This window comes from Coenobita brevimanus, chromosome 77 (genome assembly GCF_032717465.1).
Source record: "Coenobita brevimanus isolate Jiangsu-jjx chromosome 77, ASM3271746v2, whole genome shotgun sequence".
Classification (NCBI taxonomy): Eukaryota; Metazoa; Arthropoda; class Malacostraca; order Decapoda; family Coenobitidae; genus Coenobita; species Coenobita brevimanus.
This window is the reverse complement of record NC_137030.1, coordinates 19715659-19732737: the sequence shown is the minus strand read 5'-3', so window position 1 is coordinate 19732737 and position 17079 is coordinate 19715659.

Sequence of the window (17079 nt, the reverse complement as noted above, 5' to 3'; positions counted from 1 at the left end):
AGTGAAAAATTGTTCTGAAAACACTCCCGACCGGGTGAATACATAGCAGTTAAACTGAATGATAAACACTGGGATTCCACTAGAGTTCGCGGTTTCCCACAAAAGTTAATGTCACGAGCCAACTCGTGACATTACGCCCCATCAAAAGTGAAATTTTTTCTCAGGAAAAAAAATCCAATATACATACATATAAATCCTACTCAATCACACAAGATTCACACTGTGGTGTGTGTGTGCTATCCTGCAACAGGAGAAAGCCACAGTCGCCAGTGAGCAAAAAAAAAACTCGTATTTACGTTAATAGAAGCAAGCTTGAGGGAAAAACTCTGTGATGACGGTGAAAAATCCTGTACTCAGGTCAAACTGAGCTAAAAGTTTGCTACATTTACATTAACAACTAATTGTTATGTAGCGTAATGTATGTAATATGCGGTGTAGGTGTGAGAGTTGTGGTGTAACTGTACCTACGTGTAAAATTACATAATGCAAATTTATAGTAAATAATGACAACGAGGCAGAAGAGAAGGGGCGGCAGCATGCGACAGGGACGACCAGCTGATCTGCATGAAAATGCTGCACCCGCCACCTGCGCCTGTGAAAGGAATCAAGGTGGAGCATCAAAAGTGTCATTTCTCTCTCTCTGCCTAGCAGTCAGTACTTATGTCATTATTAGCCAGGAAACATAGTCTTAGGATTCACAAATCACTCAGAACCCTTATAGTTTACTAGTTAACCTAACATTATTAACCAGGAAACGTGTCAGTTCTTGAATTGCTCAAATTTCTTAGAACGGGCAGTTTACTGGTTAACCTAACACTACACTTACGACTAATGACAGGAAGCTGAGAATCCCTACGCAATCTCGGGCAGGTCACAATTTAACACCCACCGTGGGTGTGAACACTCATGCTCTCAACTCTCCAACTCGAATTCTTCCCGCTCCTTCTGGCACCTTGCCAAAAACCTTTCTAACAACTTTACCTCATCATCCTTCCCTCCTCTTTTCTACTCTCATGGTTCTGTAGCTATTTCTTCTACTGATAAAGCAGATCTCGTCGCACAGACTTTCTCCTCCAATTCCACCTTAGACGATTCCGGTGCTGTTCCTCCATCACTTCCCCCCTCTGACTTCCTTATGGCTGACATTAAAATTTCTTCAGCTGATGTTTTTACTGCCATCACTGGCCTCAGTACTAACAAGGCATATGGGCCTGATGGGGTCCCTCCTGTTGTTCTCAAGAACTGTGCTTCTGTGCTTACACCCTGCCTAGGCAAACTCTTTCGCCTTTGTCTGTCAACTTGTACCTTTCCTTCTTGCTGGAAGTTTGCTCTCATTCAGCCAGTCCCAAAGAAGGGTGACCACTCCCAACCCTCCAACTATCGTCCAATTGCTTTAACGTCCTGTATTTCAAAAGTTTTTGAGTCAATTCTCAATAGAAAAATTTTAAGGCATCTTTCCTATCACAATCGTCTTTCTGATCGTCATTACGGGTTCCGTTAGGGACGCTCCACTGGCGATCTTCTCACCTACCTTTCAGACTCCTGGTCATCCTCCTTTCGGGACTTTGGCGAAAGCTTTGCCATTGCACTTGACATCTCAAAGGCTTTCGATCGAGACTGGCATAAATCTTTAATTTCCAAACTGCCCTCCTACGGTTTCTATCCTTCTATCTGTGCCTTCATCGCTGGCTTCTTTTCTGGTCGTTCTATAGCCGCTGTTGTAGACGGCCATCATTCTTCTCCTAGATCTATCAACAGTGGTGTTCCTCAGGGCTCTGTCCTATCACCAACTCTCTTCCTTTTATTCATCAATGATCTTCTAAGCTGTACATCTAACCCTATCCACTCATACGCTGATGACTCCACCCTTCACCTTTCCATTCAGTTCCCACAATACCCATCTCAACAGCTACTTCAACAAACAAGGGATGAGGCTATGGCACACCTAATGGCTGACTTGGCTCGTATCTCTGACTGGGGTAAAAATAATATGGTTGTATTTAATGCATCTAAGACTCAGTTCTTACACCTATCAACCCGACAAAATCTTCCACAGGTATACCCATTAATGTTTAATAATATTCAGCTTAGTCCTGCATCATCCCTGAACATGCTTGGGGTTTCATTTACTCGGGACTTATCTTGGAAAGATCATATTACATCTCTTGTAAAATCTGCTTCCAAGAGATTGGGTGTGCTAAGTCGACTCCGCTCTTTCTTTACCCCTGCACAATTGTTGACTATATACAGGTGTTTTATCCGCCCCTGTGTGGAGTACAACTCTCATGTGTGAGGAGGCTCCCCACATACAGCTCTTCTCAATAGGGTGGAGTCAAAGGCTTTTCGTCTCATTAACTCTCCTCCTTTTACTGACTCCCTTCAACCTCTGTCTCTTCACCGCACTGTTGCATCTTATTCTCTTTTCTATCGCTACTTTAATGGTCACTGCTCCTCTGAACTGTCTGTTTGCATTCCTCCACCTCTACGACGGGCGCATAGCACCCGTCTGGCGTAAACTCTCATCCCTTTTCTGTCCAACTCTCTAATGCAAGAGTTAACCATTACTCCCAGTCTTTCATGTATGCAACAGGTCAACTCTGGAACTGTCTCCCTCTGTCAGTATTTCCTGCTGCCTATGATCTCCAGTCTTTCAAACGCAGTGTGTCCAGGCATCTCAAAATGATCGGATCTTGAATTTGGCTCTCTATTGTATTTTGTTTTTCTCTTGGAGGGAACTGTTACTGCGGGCTCATGGCCTTTGGTTCCTTCTTCCTCGCATTAAAAAAAAAAATGTGGATATTGTGCATTCTCTGGGAATCCTCAGAGAGGCCCATAGCTCGAGACGTTCCGCAAGGTAATTCATACACAGCCTCGGACTGTCTCTGCGGAGTTCTCAAACTTCCCCCCTAAACCTACGATACATAGGTATGTACAGGCCCTGGACATACTGTGTCCTGTGGGGTCAACAGGTGAGACATCAGGTCTACACTTTTAACTGGGAACCGGGCTGGTCCTTGGTTTACTCAAATCTCTGAGAACGCCTATCTTATGGAACCCAGCATACAACAGTTGCCCGTATTAGTCAGCAGTTAGCAGGCTAGACATCGGGTCTGCACCCACATTACCACTGCCCTCTCTTTCAACTGCTTCAGTGATTACGGGTGTAGTTTCAAATGGCACAGGAAGGACATGTCCCTGATTAGTGGTACATGGACACACATTGCAGGAACGCACAAAACTATCTATCTCTCGTCCCATTCCTGGCCAGAAAAAGTCAGCTCAGATACAGCCCTGGGTCTTCCTTTAGCCCATGTGACCTCCTGAGGCTGAACAATGACCCGATTCTAACACTGCTAGACAGTACTTAGCGGTAACGAAAAACTGCAATCGAACCTCGCTCTCGGGTGTTCGTGACTCACGGTACAGCCGTCCTTGTTTGGGAAGAAACTTGGCTTGACCTTTCTGTGAATACTTTATCACTCTACTCTTTTGTTTCTTTCGCACGGCAGCAAGTGTCGGGTCAGAGTGTTGTTCTTGAACAACAACTTGGCTACACATCAGATCTTGTGGCGATTCAATGGTCACCAGGGTTACAGTCTGGAGCCTCAGCCATGGCTTGTGTTACTGCAGCCGAAGTCTGAGTAGCGTCATCTATGGTACAACTATGCTTGGCACCAAGAATATTGCCTATGATTAGGTCAAATAAAGTTCTGGCATGACAACTGCGAGTGTCGTATCAGTGTAAAATGGAGACGCCACCTGGATACATGCCTCAGGAAACAATCGCTAATACCAATACACCAGTCCTGTATGAGACAGCCCTAGCATGTATTCAATATGGACAGTGGGTGTTAATGCCGAAGTGGTGACATGTAGAGGTGTATGGTATATAGGAGGACTGCTGGGCCTTTATAGAAGGCTGTGAAGCCTATGCCCAGAGTCGGACACAAAAAAAAAAAAAAAAAAATCTCACTGATCCATCAATAAGGTTAGCTTGGATCTGTCGACCTGTGTACTGCTCAGGCCGAACAAGACTCTGCCTGACAGAGCAACCTGAGGACCCATTGTCTCTCAGGACCTTCACAGGAATGTCTCCCACAAACCCTGGCTGAACAAGGAAGGTACTGTCACCTGTGGGAGGGCCTGTGGAGAAAGCAGCCAGCCACTGATTAGGCTGCTGAATAAATGATGTGGCAAACATGGTGCCCTGAGAATTAGATACTTGAGGGATCGTACTCACTGCCTGGGGAGATGGAGCATTGGCCATCAGTGGAGGGGGGTTCACTGTCGCTGTGGGACTAGAGAACTGTGGGGAAGTACCCATACTGGTAGGGACGTGACCACCGTGCTGCTGCTGAGAAATGAAGGCTGCATTCACCTCATGCCTCCTATTCACTTGAGCTGGTGCTGAAAAGGACAGTCCCGACGGTCGGTTGCGTGGCTGATACTGGTGCTGGTTAGGGTACTTGTTGTACCGCTTCCACTCAGGTTTCTGAGTGTTTTGCCCCTGGTCCTTCCTCTGCGGTTTTGGACCTTGGCCATTATTCTGAGAATGGCCTTGTTGCTGGGGTTCAGTCTGAGACGGTTTCCCAGATTTATCAGCTTTCCTGTTCCAGATATGATGCTTGCGAGTTTGATACCTGTATGCAGTGAAGAATGTGTCAGCCTTCTTCACAATTTGGCTGGCATCTCTTACCTGGCAGATCTTAAGCTGAGCCATAAGTTCAGTAGGCCATGACTTTTCTAGCTGCATGCGCAGCATAAAGCCAATTATCCCCTCACGCGTGGAAGGAGTTTCATCTTTCTCCATCCACTCATCTAAGTAAGCAGTAAGCCAGTCAAGAAACTGAAAGGCAGTCTCTTTATCCTGTAAACGCTCCCTCATGAACTGACTCTTGGTGTCGTCAACTGTGAGATCGTATACTTTGACGAGTGCGGCCTTCATCATCTCATACATGAGATTGTCTCCACGATTTCTGTGGAGAATATCGAGGGCTGGGTCTTCAAACAGGCTAAGAAACTGAAGCCGCCTAGCTGCATCATCCAGCTGGTAAAGTTGAGCCATGTCTTCAAAACGAGCTATGTATGGCTTGATTCGCTCGCCTTCCTTGTATGGGGGAAGCTTGATGTGTGGGGTCGCCATAACATGTGCAGGGAGAGTGCTCGTGGAGCTTGGGCCAGCTGCACCAGATGTGTCTGAAGCCAAGGAATCTCGCTTGAGCTTCAGCACTTCAAGTTCATGTTTTTCACGTGCTTCTCGCTCAGCACGTTCGTGTTCTCATTCTCTGTTTCGTTGTTCATGCTCGTATTCACGTTGTTCTCGCTCTTGTACTAACTCCAGTACGCGTTGTTTTTGTTCGTGTTCGCGCTGTTCTCACTCGTGTTCGCGTTGGATTCTATGCTCTTCATGAGCATCACTCTCGCGTTGCTGCTCATGACTTAGCCGAGAAAGGACATAATTCTTCATTTCAGTTGGGTCTGAAAGACCCATATCATTGGCTTCCTGTACATAGACACTGGTGGACATGATGCTAACTCAATCTAAGTAAACTAACGACTCAGTACTGACTGCAATTTTTTCAGAGAAAGATGACAATAATCGAGAATAAAGAATATAGGGACAGGTTAGTGGTGACCAGTTTTATCTAATTAAATTGGTAAAGAAAGAAAATTAAACAAACAACTGACTGTGAAAACTATTATGTAAATTAATAAAAATGAATCAATAATCACCAGTAAGGTAGTGCCTATAGACTTTAATGATAAATACCTAAGTATGAATGAGTGAGTATTATTTCGTGAATAGCTTTAGAGCTAGGAGTTAATCCTGGTGAGGTCGCCAACTGTCACGGGGATTTTAAAGATTATACAATATTAAAGGATAATTTTCAATAATACTGAGAGCAGGACAATGAATTATCTTGTGAAAATCAAGCAATGATTACTTTATGCTAGCTTGCTTCACCGATTCACTAAGGACAAGAATTTATAAACTTTCTCAACAGTACACAGCAGAGACTAAGTCCTCACAGTTGCTGTTTGTTAGTACTGTTAGCCTCTGGAGAAAGTGACTTCACCCCTGACAATCAATAACTGATGCTATTAATGATAACAGATTCTTGCTGATGCATTAACTCCTGGTTGCACAACAGATTTTAAGCTTAATACAAAAGACTAGCCTAAGTACCAGTTATGTATAGCAAAGCGTTTATGCAAGCTGGGAGGTGCAACTAGAATAAGCTTAATATGGAAAATAAAACACGAGTTTACATTACATTAAGCTTGAGAAAAAGAACTGTTAAATTTATTGATTACAATAAAATAAATTTACGTTACATTTCAAAATGAATTCAAAATAAGGAGATCACACTCACTTGCTCACTCAAAAGCTAAACTCTTAAACCTGGGAAAAAACGAAAAGAAAATAGCGGTCAGAAAAGTGGACAAAGCAGATGACTGGGTGTCGTTACTGAGGAAGGACACTGCACATGCTGAGCCTCTGGAATTCAACGGCGGCGGCGGGAACTGGGTGTCATTGCTGAGGAAGGACATTGCCACACGCAACCTGCTTCCACGGAGCACAAATCTTGACTGACTTCAAATCGTGGGAAAGAGGCGAATGTTGTGGCTGCATTGCTAACGGCTAGAATGAGCGAAACACGCCCATAATAAATCGCTCAGTGGAACTGCTAATGTCTCACACAAAGACGGTCATTTATGACACAGTGAAAAATTGTTCTGAAAACACTCCCGACCGGGTGAATACGTAGCGGTTAAACTGAACGATAAACACTGGGATTCCACTAGAGTTCGCGGTTTCCCACAAAAGTTGATGTCATGAGCCGACTCGTGACAACGCTCGCCGATTTATTCGATCATACACGAGTACTTTCTCATTATCCATAAATACTTCAAACAACCATCTCCCCCTTGCTAGAACATCTCTGTCGTACATCTTAATGCAAATAACTGATCTACACATCCCCGACCCTCCCTACATCTTTCGAAAACTTATATATAATACATCTGAGTGGAATTATCGGAACAAAGCATCCCCTTCCTTCACTGAATCTCTCTTGCTCCTCACTCACCAACCTTTCTATGAGTGATTTCCCCCTCTCAGCCAATTCTCCACTGTACAACTTTCCTACCACCCTCAACGAGCAGGCGACTTTGTGTGCACCATATTCTCTTCTGTCACCCGCTCCATTAGGCAAGCATACACAATGGTAAATACAACACCTATACAAATGTAATCTGGTACATCAAGAGCAATGAAAATTTTTAGAATTTACAATATTGATGGACACAAAGTACAAAATCTAGTATCATCGCAAAACATAAGGTACAAAGGCCTAGTAACATCAAAGAGCATAAAGCACAGAAGCCGAGTAGCATCAAAGAATATAAAGTACAGAAACCTGATAACATCAAAGAATTAAACGTAGAGAAACCTAGTAGCATCATAAAACATATAGCACGTACGCCTGATAACGTCAAAGAACATAAAGCAAAAAAACCTATAGTCGCGGCGCACGAATCTGAGGTTGTCATTATCGTACCCTGGCAACCTACCATTCAAAGGTGCGTCCTATTTCGTATTATATTATAAACGAATTATATTATTATGCACGAATATATTATATAAGAATATTATTATACATGAACATATTATACACGAATCACATGCGTCTCATACACGAAATCAGACGCACTTTTGAATAGTAGGTTGCCAGGGCACGATAACAACAACCTCAGAGTCGCACGCCGCGACTACAGTACCATCATAAGACATGAAGTGCAGAAGCTTAGTAACATCAAAGACTATGAAGTGTAGAAGCCTGATAACATTATAAAATTCTAGTTACATGTTCAGCCAATTATTTCATCAAAAACAGGACGTATAACACAGAAGTAGGACGAGTGACATCGGAAAAGGTGTGAAAGCCAATTATCACGCCACTCTCATAACCCACACTAACTCAAATAATGCCAGCATCTCCATCAGGTCTCTTTCTCTCTGTCTCTGTCTTTGTCTGTCTGTCTGTCTGCCTCTCTCTCTCTCTCTCTCTCTCTCTCTCTCTCTCTCTCTCTCTCTCTCTCTCTCTCTCTCTCTCTCTCTCTCTCTCTCTGATCCTTTTATCAGTTTCCTCATCCCTCTTTTCTCTACCTCCTCTCATCTTCAATCGCTTACCTTCCTGTGCTCTCTGTCCCTCTTCTCTTTTCTCGTTTATTTCATTCCTCTATTCTTTGTACTTTTTTTTTTTCACTTTCCCATCTCTCTTCTCTCTACCTCCTCCTTTTTTCCTAATCATTCTATTCCTTTTCAGAGTTTCTCTCCATTCTTAGCACATCTTCTTTCCATCTCTTTTCTAATTTCTCTTTTACGTTCTAGTATATCTCTTTCTCTCTACTTCGTTCCCTTCTGTCTATTTTTCCATCCTTTCACGTCCTTCCTTTTTCTCTCATTCCCTTCGCCCTATATGTGACGAAAGGAATTTAGAGCAACAGGAGGACGAAAAGAGTTGCGGGATAAAGCACATGAAAGGCAGGAAGGAGGGGAAGAAATGAATCGAGTTAGAGGTGAATGAGAAGAAGCAATGGGGGAAGAGAAGAGGAGCGAATGGGGAGAGATGAGGAAAGTAAAGAAGGGAAAGAAGATGTGATGGAAAGAGAAAAGGAAGGAAAGAAAAGGGAACGGGATGGACAGAGAAGATGAAAAAATTGGGAAAAAATAGAAAAGGAAACGGACAGGATGGAAAGAAGACATGAGTAAAGAGAACTAGAAGGAAGAGGCGTGGGGTGGGGAAGGAGGGAAGGAAAAAAAAGAAGCGAGAGATTACTTGACAGTGATGAAAATACGCCTTTCCTGTTATGAAGCCAGATCTACATCAGCCAGTTTCTTTCTTCTTTCCTTCCTCTTCTCTCTTCCCCTTTTTCTTCACCTACCCTCTACTTGGCCCCCTTCTGCCCTTCCTCTCTACCCTGTCTCTTCTCTGTGTAATAACTGTATGTTCTATCGTCACATCCATACCAACTCACTCATTTTTCTCTCCCCCTCTCTTCCCCTCCATTCCCTTCCTCCTTTCTTCTCTGTTTCCCTTCCTCTTCCTCCCCACCGACTTTCCTCTCCTTTCTGGTTTCCCCTCCATCTACAACGCCTCTACATTTATACGGCTTCCCTCCCTTCCCTCTCCTCTTCCTCTCCTCTCCCCTACCCGTATGGCCCCCGACATTAGTATTTTCACAGACTCTATTTAAGGGAGTGACTTTCCTCTTTCTGCCCTCCCCAGAGAGGACTGAGAGATATGAGGCAAGGGGAGTAGTGTGATGGAAGATGGGTGTGATATGGTATGAGCGTTGGCACGTGGGTTGTGGTGTTGTACATGGTATGGTGTGGTGTGATGGACTAGGAGTACGATCTGGTGTGAGCGGTGTGATGTGGTGTGAGGGATGTGGTGTCGTGTACTGTTTTGTGTTGTGTTGTGGTGTGGTGTGGTGTGGTATTACGGGTAGATGAGGGGTGTGGTACGGTATGAGAGGTGTGGTGTGGTGGGGTGTGATAGGTGTTGTATGATGTGAGGTGTGGTGTGCTTGAGGGATGTGATGTGGTACGGTGTGAGGTTGGGTGTGATGTGAGGGGCGATGTGATGTAGGGTGTGTTGTGGTGTGAGGTGTGATGTGATGTAAAAGGTGTGTTGTGGTATTAAGTATGATGTGATGAAGGGTGTGTTGTGATGTGAGGTGTGGTTTGGTGTGAAGTGTATGGTGTTGTTTGGGAGATGTGTGGTATAAGGGATATAGTTTTAAGCAGGGTGGGGTGGGGGTGGTGAGATGTGGTGTGGTGTGATGGGTGCTGCCTTGTGGTGTGAGGAGTATGGTGTACTGTGGGTTGTGGTGTGATGTGAGGTGTTGTATAAGGAATGAGAGGTGTGATGGAATGTGAGGGGTGTAGGTCTGGTATGGTGTGAATGGTATGGGTGCAGTATGAGGTGTGTGTGTGTGTGTGTGTGTGTGTGTGTGTGTGTGTGTGTGTGTGTGTGTGTGTGTGTGTGTGTGTGTGTTGTAGCTATGGTGTGAAGGGTTAGGTTGGGTGTGAGGAAGTGTGCAGGGTGAGGTAGGATGTGAGGAAGTGGGAAGGGTGTGGCAGGATATGCGGGATATGGTGTAGTGTGGTGTGGTGTGATGGGTATGTTGTAATGTAGGTGTGGTGTGAGGGCTGTGCTATGAGTGTGATTCGTGTGTCGGATGTGCTATGATGAATGTTGTTTGGGTGCTGCTTGTGGGGTTGGGTGTGGTGTGAAGGGTATGGTGTGGTACGAGGAGTGAAGCTGGGGGTGTGGCGTTAGGTGTGGCATGAGAGGTGGGGTACTTTATGTACGGTGCTCAGTTATTTAGCTACGACTCCCTCTTTAGCCATCCGATATTATTATACATACACATGCTGATATAGATAGATAGATAGATATAGATATAGAAGCATCCTGATTTGCATTCTGTTGATCTAATACTGATAATTGATGCAAAGTACAGCATAATTTCATACTGAGACACTGCGAGATGAAAGGCTGATACTGTGAACTGGAAGGACGGAACTACGAGGAGATGCGAGAGTGAATAAACCTGACAGGATGACATTACAACCAATAAAGATGACACTGCTAGAAGGAGGGAAAGCCATTATGAAGAGAACGGCTGGTACACCACATATAGAAAAGACAGCAAACAGAAAGTAAGACATTGGTACCTGAAAGAAATAACATATTGACAAAAAGAAGCTAAACTGCGAGCAGAAAAGTTGGCAATGAGAGTAGAAAGAAGTGCACTGCAAGCTGGACTGCCAAAAATTCGAACAGAAAGGAATGGCAGAGCGAGTAGGACTGACGGCTCTACAAAGAAAGGAGCGAACCTGTAAATGAAAATAACAATGTACTGAACAGGAATGCCAAACGTGCAACAGGGGAAAGAAGATTGCAAACAGAAAGGACACAACTGCAAACAGGAGGGATGAAACTGCGAACAAAAGGGCACAGCACTGAGTATACAAAGGACCGGCACTGTGAACAGGAAAGAAGTATGACGATGAAAAAAATTGGAAGTTAATGAAAATTCTGGAAAGAGCACAAGACTAGTATATAGAGCTGAAGACCCAGTAATTACAGGCAGCACCGGATTCCTTCGTTATTAGCGCAGGATGGGAATCCTCTCATATTATGGCGGGCCTCACCGACCATGTAATGCACTCCAATATCATTTATTAACCCCTGCTTTTTAATAAAAGACCACATTGAAAGAACCCTTCCCTGATCTGCCCAAAAATCAACTAATTAAAATCACGAAATATCCGCTCTCTCATTTTTATGACAGTTGGATTAATTTTGAAAACGTATTTGTTTACATACACGAACCAGATTATGTTTGCACGACATTTGAATGGTATTAATTAGGCCGCTAGCAAGGTCTTTCCTGTGAGCTGCACCGTCCAATACTTCAACCCGTTAGCTATGATCTATGTACTTTGCAGCTTGTTCTGGCTACCACCATAAAATGTCTGAAACTAACATCAGATCATCATAAGCAGACCACTATTGGTGTTGTAAAACAATACCCACTGCTTTGATTTATTGCTGGACAAAACTCGACAGTAGTGAAATATTCCAAAGTCCTCAAAGGGTGTTTTTCCTAACTTCTATCGACATTCATTCCTGTTCAACAGAGATTTTCTTTTATACGGACTTAGATTCTTTTAACTCGAGTCAGTACTTACTTCGTTAAGTGAAAACCTTATAACCATATAAGGGCCTGGTGATGAATTGGGTTAAGGCTCTCCAAGTAGGTTGGTCCGTTCTGCTTTATATCCGAGGGATGTTTGGGATTTTTTTGTTCATATAATTTCACCTGTCCAAGGTGTTGGCTTATTGTTTCTGAGAACAATGGACCAAAGGTCAAGATCGTTCGGCAAGGTGAACTTAAACAGTTTTGATCCGATTTGGACCATATCTTGGCGGATGGGTTTAGGGTAAGAAAAATACATAGGGATTCAGTTATAAAGACAATCAGTTAAAGATCAAGGTCTCAGGCCAAGGTAAAAGCTCGACCCATGTGTGTCTGTGACACCAAAGTAACAAAAAGTTTTGATCTGATGTGGACTAAACTTGGTAGGCAAGTTGAGGGTCAAGTGAAGGTCATATGGCAACGTCAGATTAATGTTTTTATCTGATTTAGACTCTTATGTGTAGAAGGGCTCACGGTAAGAAAAAGATGAAGGGATTCAACTTCTAGAATAAACAGTCAAGAATCATGGTTACAATGAATGCTAAAAAGCTAAGGTCACATGGCAACGTCAGATTAATGTTTTTATCTGATTTAGACTCATATGTGTAGAAGGGCTATACGATAAGAAAAAGATGAAGGGATTCAACTTCTACAACAATCAGTCAAGGATCATGGTTACAACAAATGCTAAAAAGTGAAGGTCACATGGCAAATCACTTGAACTCTTTTGATCTGATAATGATTAAACTTGGTAGGTTTTATGGCTGGGAAATGAGGAATAGATTCTATTATAACAACGATCAAGAGTCAAGGTCACACGACAAGGTCAGAGTTCGATCCGGATGTATCTGTGTTAACGAAGTAATTACAATTCCTTTGACTTAACATGGTGGAAGGACAGAGGGTCAAGCAAGGAGCTGACTTACTGGTTTTGGGAACAACAGGCATCAGTGGAATATTTATGCATATTTAATCCTCATTTGTAGCTTTCAGAGGTAAGTTTATAAAAATGCCCAGTAGCTGTGGTAATCCAGAAATAATAATCAGTAACCTGTGAAAGACTCATGTCAAAGAACTGCGTAGTAATATGGCAAAGTATTCAAGATTTACTTCACTTTATGCATATCTATCTACCTATCTATCTATCTATCTACCTATTTATCTATCTGTCTATCTATCAATATCTATCTATCTATCTTCCTACCTATCTATCTATCTATAGATAGATAGAGAGATAGATAAAATATATATATACTGTATATATATATATATATATATATTTACCTATCTATCTATCTATCTATCTATATCTATCTATCTATCTATCTATATCCATCTATCTATCTATCTATCTATCTATCTATCTATCTATATATATATATATATATATATATATATATATATCGAGTCTGGAATAAATCTCTAATTTCCAAACTGCCCTCTTACGGTTTCTATCCTTCTATCTGTGCCTTCATCTATAGCTTCCTTTCTAGTCGTTCTATAGCCGCTGTTGTAAAAGGCCATCGTTCTTCTAGATCTATCAACAGTGGTGTTCCTCAGGGCTCTGTCCTATCACCAACTCTCTTCCTTTTATTCATCAATGGCCCAAGCTGTACATTTAATCCTATCGACTCATACGCTGATGACTCCACCCTTCACTTTCCATTCGCTTCCCGCAACGTCCATCTCAACAGTTACTCCAACAAACAAGGGATGAGGCTATGGCACACCTAATGTCTGACTTGGCATGTATCTCTGACTGGGGTAAAAAAAAATCTTGTTGTTTTTAATACATCAAAAACTTTGTTTTTACACCTACCAACCCGACACAATCTTGTACAGGAGTACCCACTAATGTTTAATAATATCCAACTCAATCCTGCATCATCCTTGAACTTGCTTGGGGTTTCATTCACTCGGGACTTATCTTGGAAAGATCATATTGCATCTCTTGTACAATGTGCTTCCAAGAGATTAGGTGTGTTAAGCCGACTCCGTACCTTTTTTACCCCTGCACAGTTGTTGACTTTATACAGGGTTTTATTCCCCCCTGTTTGGAGTACAACGCTAATGTGTGGGGAGGCTCCCCATATACAGCTCTTCTCAGTAGAGTGGAGTCAAAGACTTTTTGTCTCATCAACTCTCCTCCTCTTACTCGTGCCCTTCATCCTCTGTCTCTTCACCGCACTGTTGCATCTTTATCTCTTTTCTGTCGCTACTTTAATTGTCGCTGCTCCTCTGAACTGTCTGCTTGCATCTCTTTACCTCTTCTACGGGTGGGTAGCACCCGTCTAGCAACAAACGCTCAATGGGTAGAAAGGTGGCTTACAGTCCTAACGGACCCGGGTTCAAATCCCACTGCAGCAGGGAACAGTTTAAGGATTTGAATTTCATACAAATCAGACTTTACTGATCTACCAGAAGACCCGCCGACATGTCATAAAAATACCCCCGCTATTACCAATACACAAGTCCTGTATGAGATAGCCCTATCATGTATTCAGTATAGATGGTGGGTGTTAGCGCCGAAGTGGTAACATGTAGAGGTGTGCGGCACGTAGGAGGGCTACTGGACCTTGAAAGCAGACTGTGAAGCCTATGCCCAGAGTCGGACACATAAAAAAAAAAAAAAAAAATCATCTCTTTTCTGTCCAGCTCTCTAATGCAAGAGTTAACCGTTACTCTCAGTCCTTCATTTATGCAACAGGTCAACTCTGGAACTGTCTTCTGTCTGTATTTCCTACTTCCTATGATCTCCAGTCTTTGAAACGCAGTGTGTCCAGGCATCTCGAAATGAACAGATTCTGAATTTGGTTCTGTTTTGCATTATTTTTGTCTTTTCTTGGAGAGAACGGCTTGCGGGCTCCTGGCCTTTGGTTCCTTTTATATATATATATATATATATATATATATATATATATATATATATATATATATATATATATATATATATATATATATATATATATATATATATATATATATATATATATATATATATATATATATATATATATATATATATATATATATATATATATATATATATATATATATATGTATATATATATATATATATATATATGTTCTGGAAAGAGGTGAAAAGAGTAAGAAGGTTGGAGGTGAAGTTACCAGGGTGTGAAAGTTAAAAATGGTAGATTACTAGTGGAGAAGAGAGAAAAAGTGAGCATATGGAGAAGATATATATATATATATGTATTGAACATAGATGGATGAGAAATAGGGCGTGCAAGTAGTTGAGTGGCTGGGGAATGGCTGGGAGAAGAAGAGAGAGGTGAGAAGACAGGAAGAAGATCAGTGGATGAGGAATTTCGAAGGAATTTGAGTGTAAAGTGGAGGGACTGTAAGAAAATGTTCTGGAAAGAGGTGAAAAGAGTAAGAAAGGTTGGAGGTGAAGTTACCAGGGGTGTGAAAGTTAAAAATGGTAGATTACTAGTGGAGAAGAGAGAAAAAGTGAGCATATGGAGAGAACACTTTAATGAATTATTGAACATAGAGGATGGAAGTAATGCAAGTATAAGTGGCTGGGGAATGGCTGGGAGAAGGAGGGAGGTGAGAAGACAGGAAGAAATCAGTAGGATAGAAGTTGTGGAAGCAATGAAGAAAGTTAAATCGGGGAAAGCCCCAGGAATTGATGGAGTGTGTGGTGAAATGATGAAGCATGGGAGAGAGATAGTAGTAGAATGGATGTGGAAGATGTGCAGATTGGCCTGGGAGGAAGGTAGAGTCTCAGAGGATTGGAAGTCAGGTATAATTATTCCCTTGTACAAAGGAAAAGGGGAAAAAGAAGTGCGTGGTAATCATAGGGGCATTTGTCTTCTTAGTATAATAGGAAAAGTGTATGGTAGGATACTTATTGACAGAGTTAGAGAAAGAACAGAGAAATTAGTTGGAGAAGAACAGGGAGGCTTTAGGAAGGGCAGAGGTTGTGTAGATCAGATATTCATTCTTAGATCTTTAGTGGAAAAGTTTCTAGAGAAGGGAAAGAAGTCGTATGCGGCTTTCATGGATTTGGAGAAAGCATATGACAGGGTGGATAGACAAGGATTGTGGAAAGTGTTAAGAATATATGGAGTAGATGGGAAGTTGTTGAATGCTGTGAAGAGTATGTACGATAGTGCAAAGGCTGCAGTGCGTGTGGATGGTGAACTAGGGTGAATTTTTCTCTTTGAAAGTTGGGTTGAAACAGGGATGTGTCATGTCTCCATGGTTGTTCAATCTGTACATGGATGGGGTAATAAAAGAGGTACAAGGTAGGGTAGTGGGTGTTGGAGTGGCCCTGGTGAGAGAGGATAGTGTTTGGAAACTCCCTGTACTGTTGTTTGCAGATGATACTGTGTTGTTGAGTGAAGACGAAGGGGAGCTGCAATGCTTGGTGGATGAGTTTGGGAGAGTGTGTAAGAAACGGAATCTAAAGGTGAATGTAGGGAAGAGTAAAGTGATGGTCTTTGAGATAGGTGAAGTCAGTGAATGTACAGCGAGGTTGGATGGTGAGCAATTGGAAAATGTGAGTACGTTTAAGTACTTGGGTAGTGTGATGAGTAAGGATGGAGGTTTGGAGGGTGAAGTGCTTGAAACGGTACAGCAGGGAAGAAAGGTTGCTGGTTCTTTGAAAGCAGTGATAAGAAACAGGGAAGTGAGCATGGAAGTGAAAAAGTTACTACATGACAGTATTGTGATACCAACTCTAACGTATGGAAGTGAAGCTTGGACTTTGTTGGAAGGACACAAGTCAAGAGTGAGAGCAGTGGAAATGAGTTATTTAAGAGGAGCCTGTGGAGTCACATGGAGAGACAGACTGACGAATGAGGATATGAAGAAGCGTTGTGGTGTGGATGTGGATGTGATAGGAAGCGTTATGAGGAACACACTGAGGTGGTTTGGCCATGTGGAGAGGATGGAGGGTGAAAGACTGACGAAGAGAGTGTATGTGAGTGAGGTGGAGGGGGGAAGAGGGAGGGGGAGGCCGAGGATGAGATGGAGGGATGGGGTGGAGAGGTATATGAGAGAGGGGGGTGTGAGTTGGGAGCAGGGCAGTGAAATGGCAGGGGACAGGGCGACTTGGAGGCGATCTGCTTGTGGCCATCCCAAACGGGATTGAGGAGTCTGGCAATATATATATATATATATATATATATATATATATATATATATATTGTTACATAGCCTATGATTTCATCATCCTTTGTGTAATTTTAACGCACAGTATGCTGCATGTTTGATCACGAGCGTGTTCTGCCTCAGTCCCCCCCTTCTACCGTTATAGTAGAGTAAGTCGTCCTT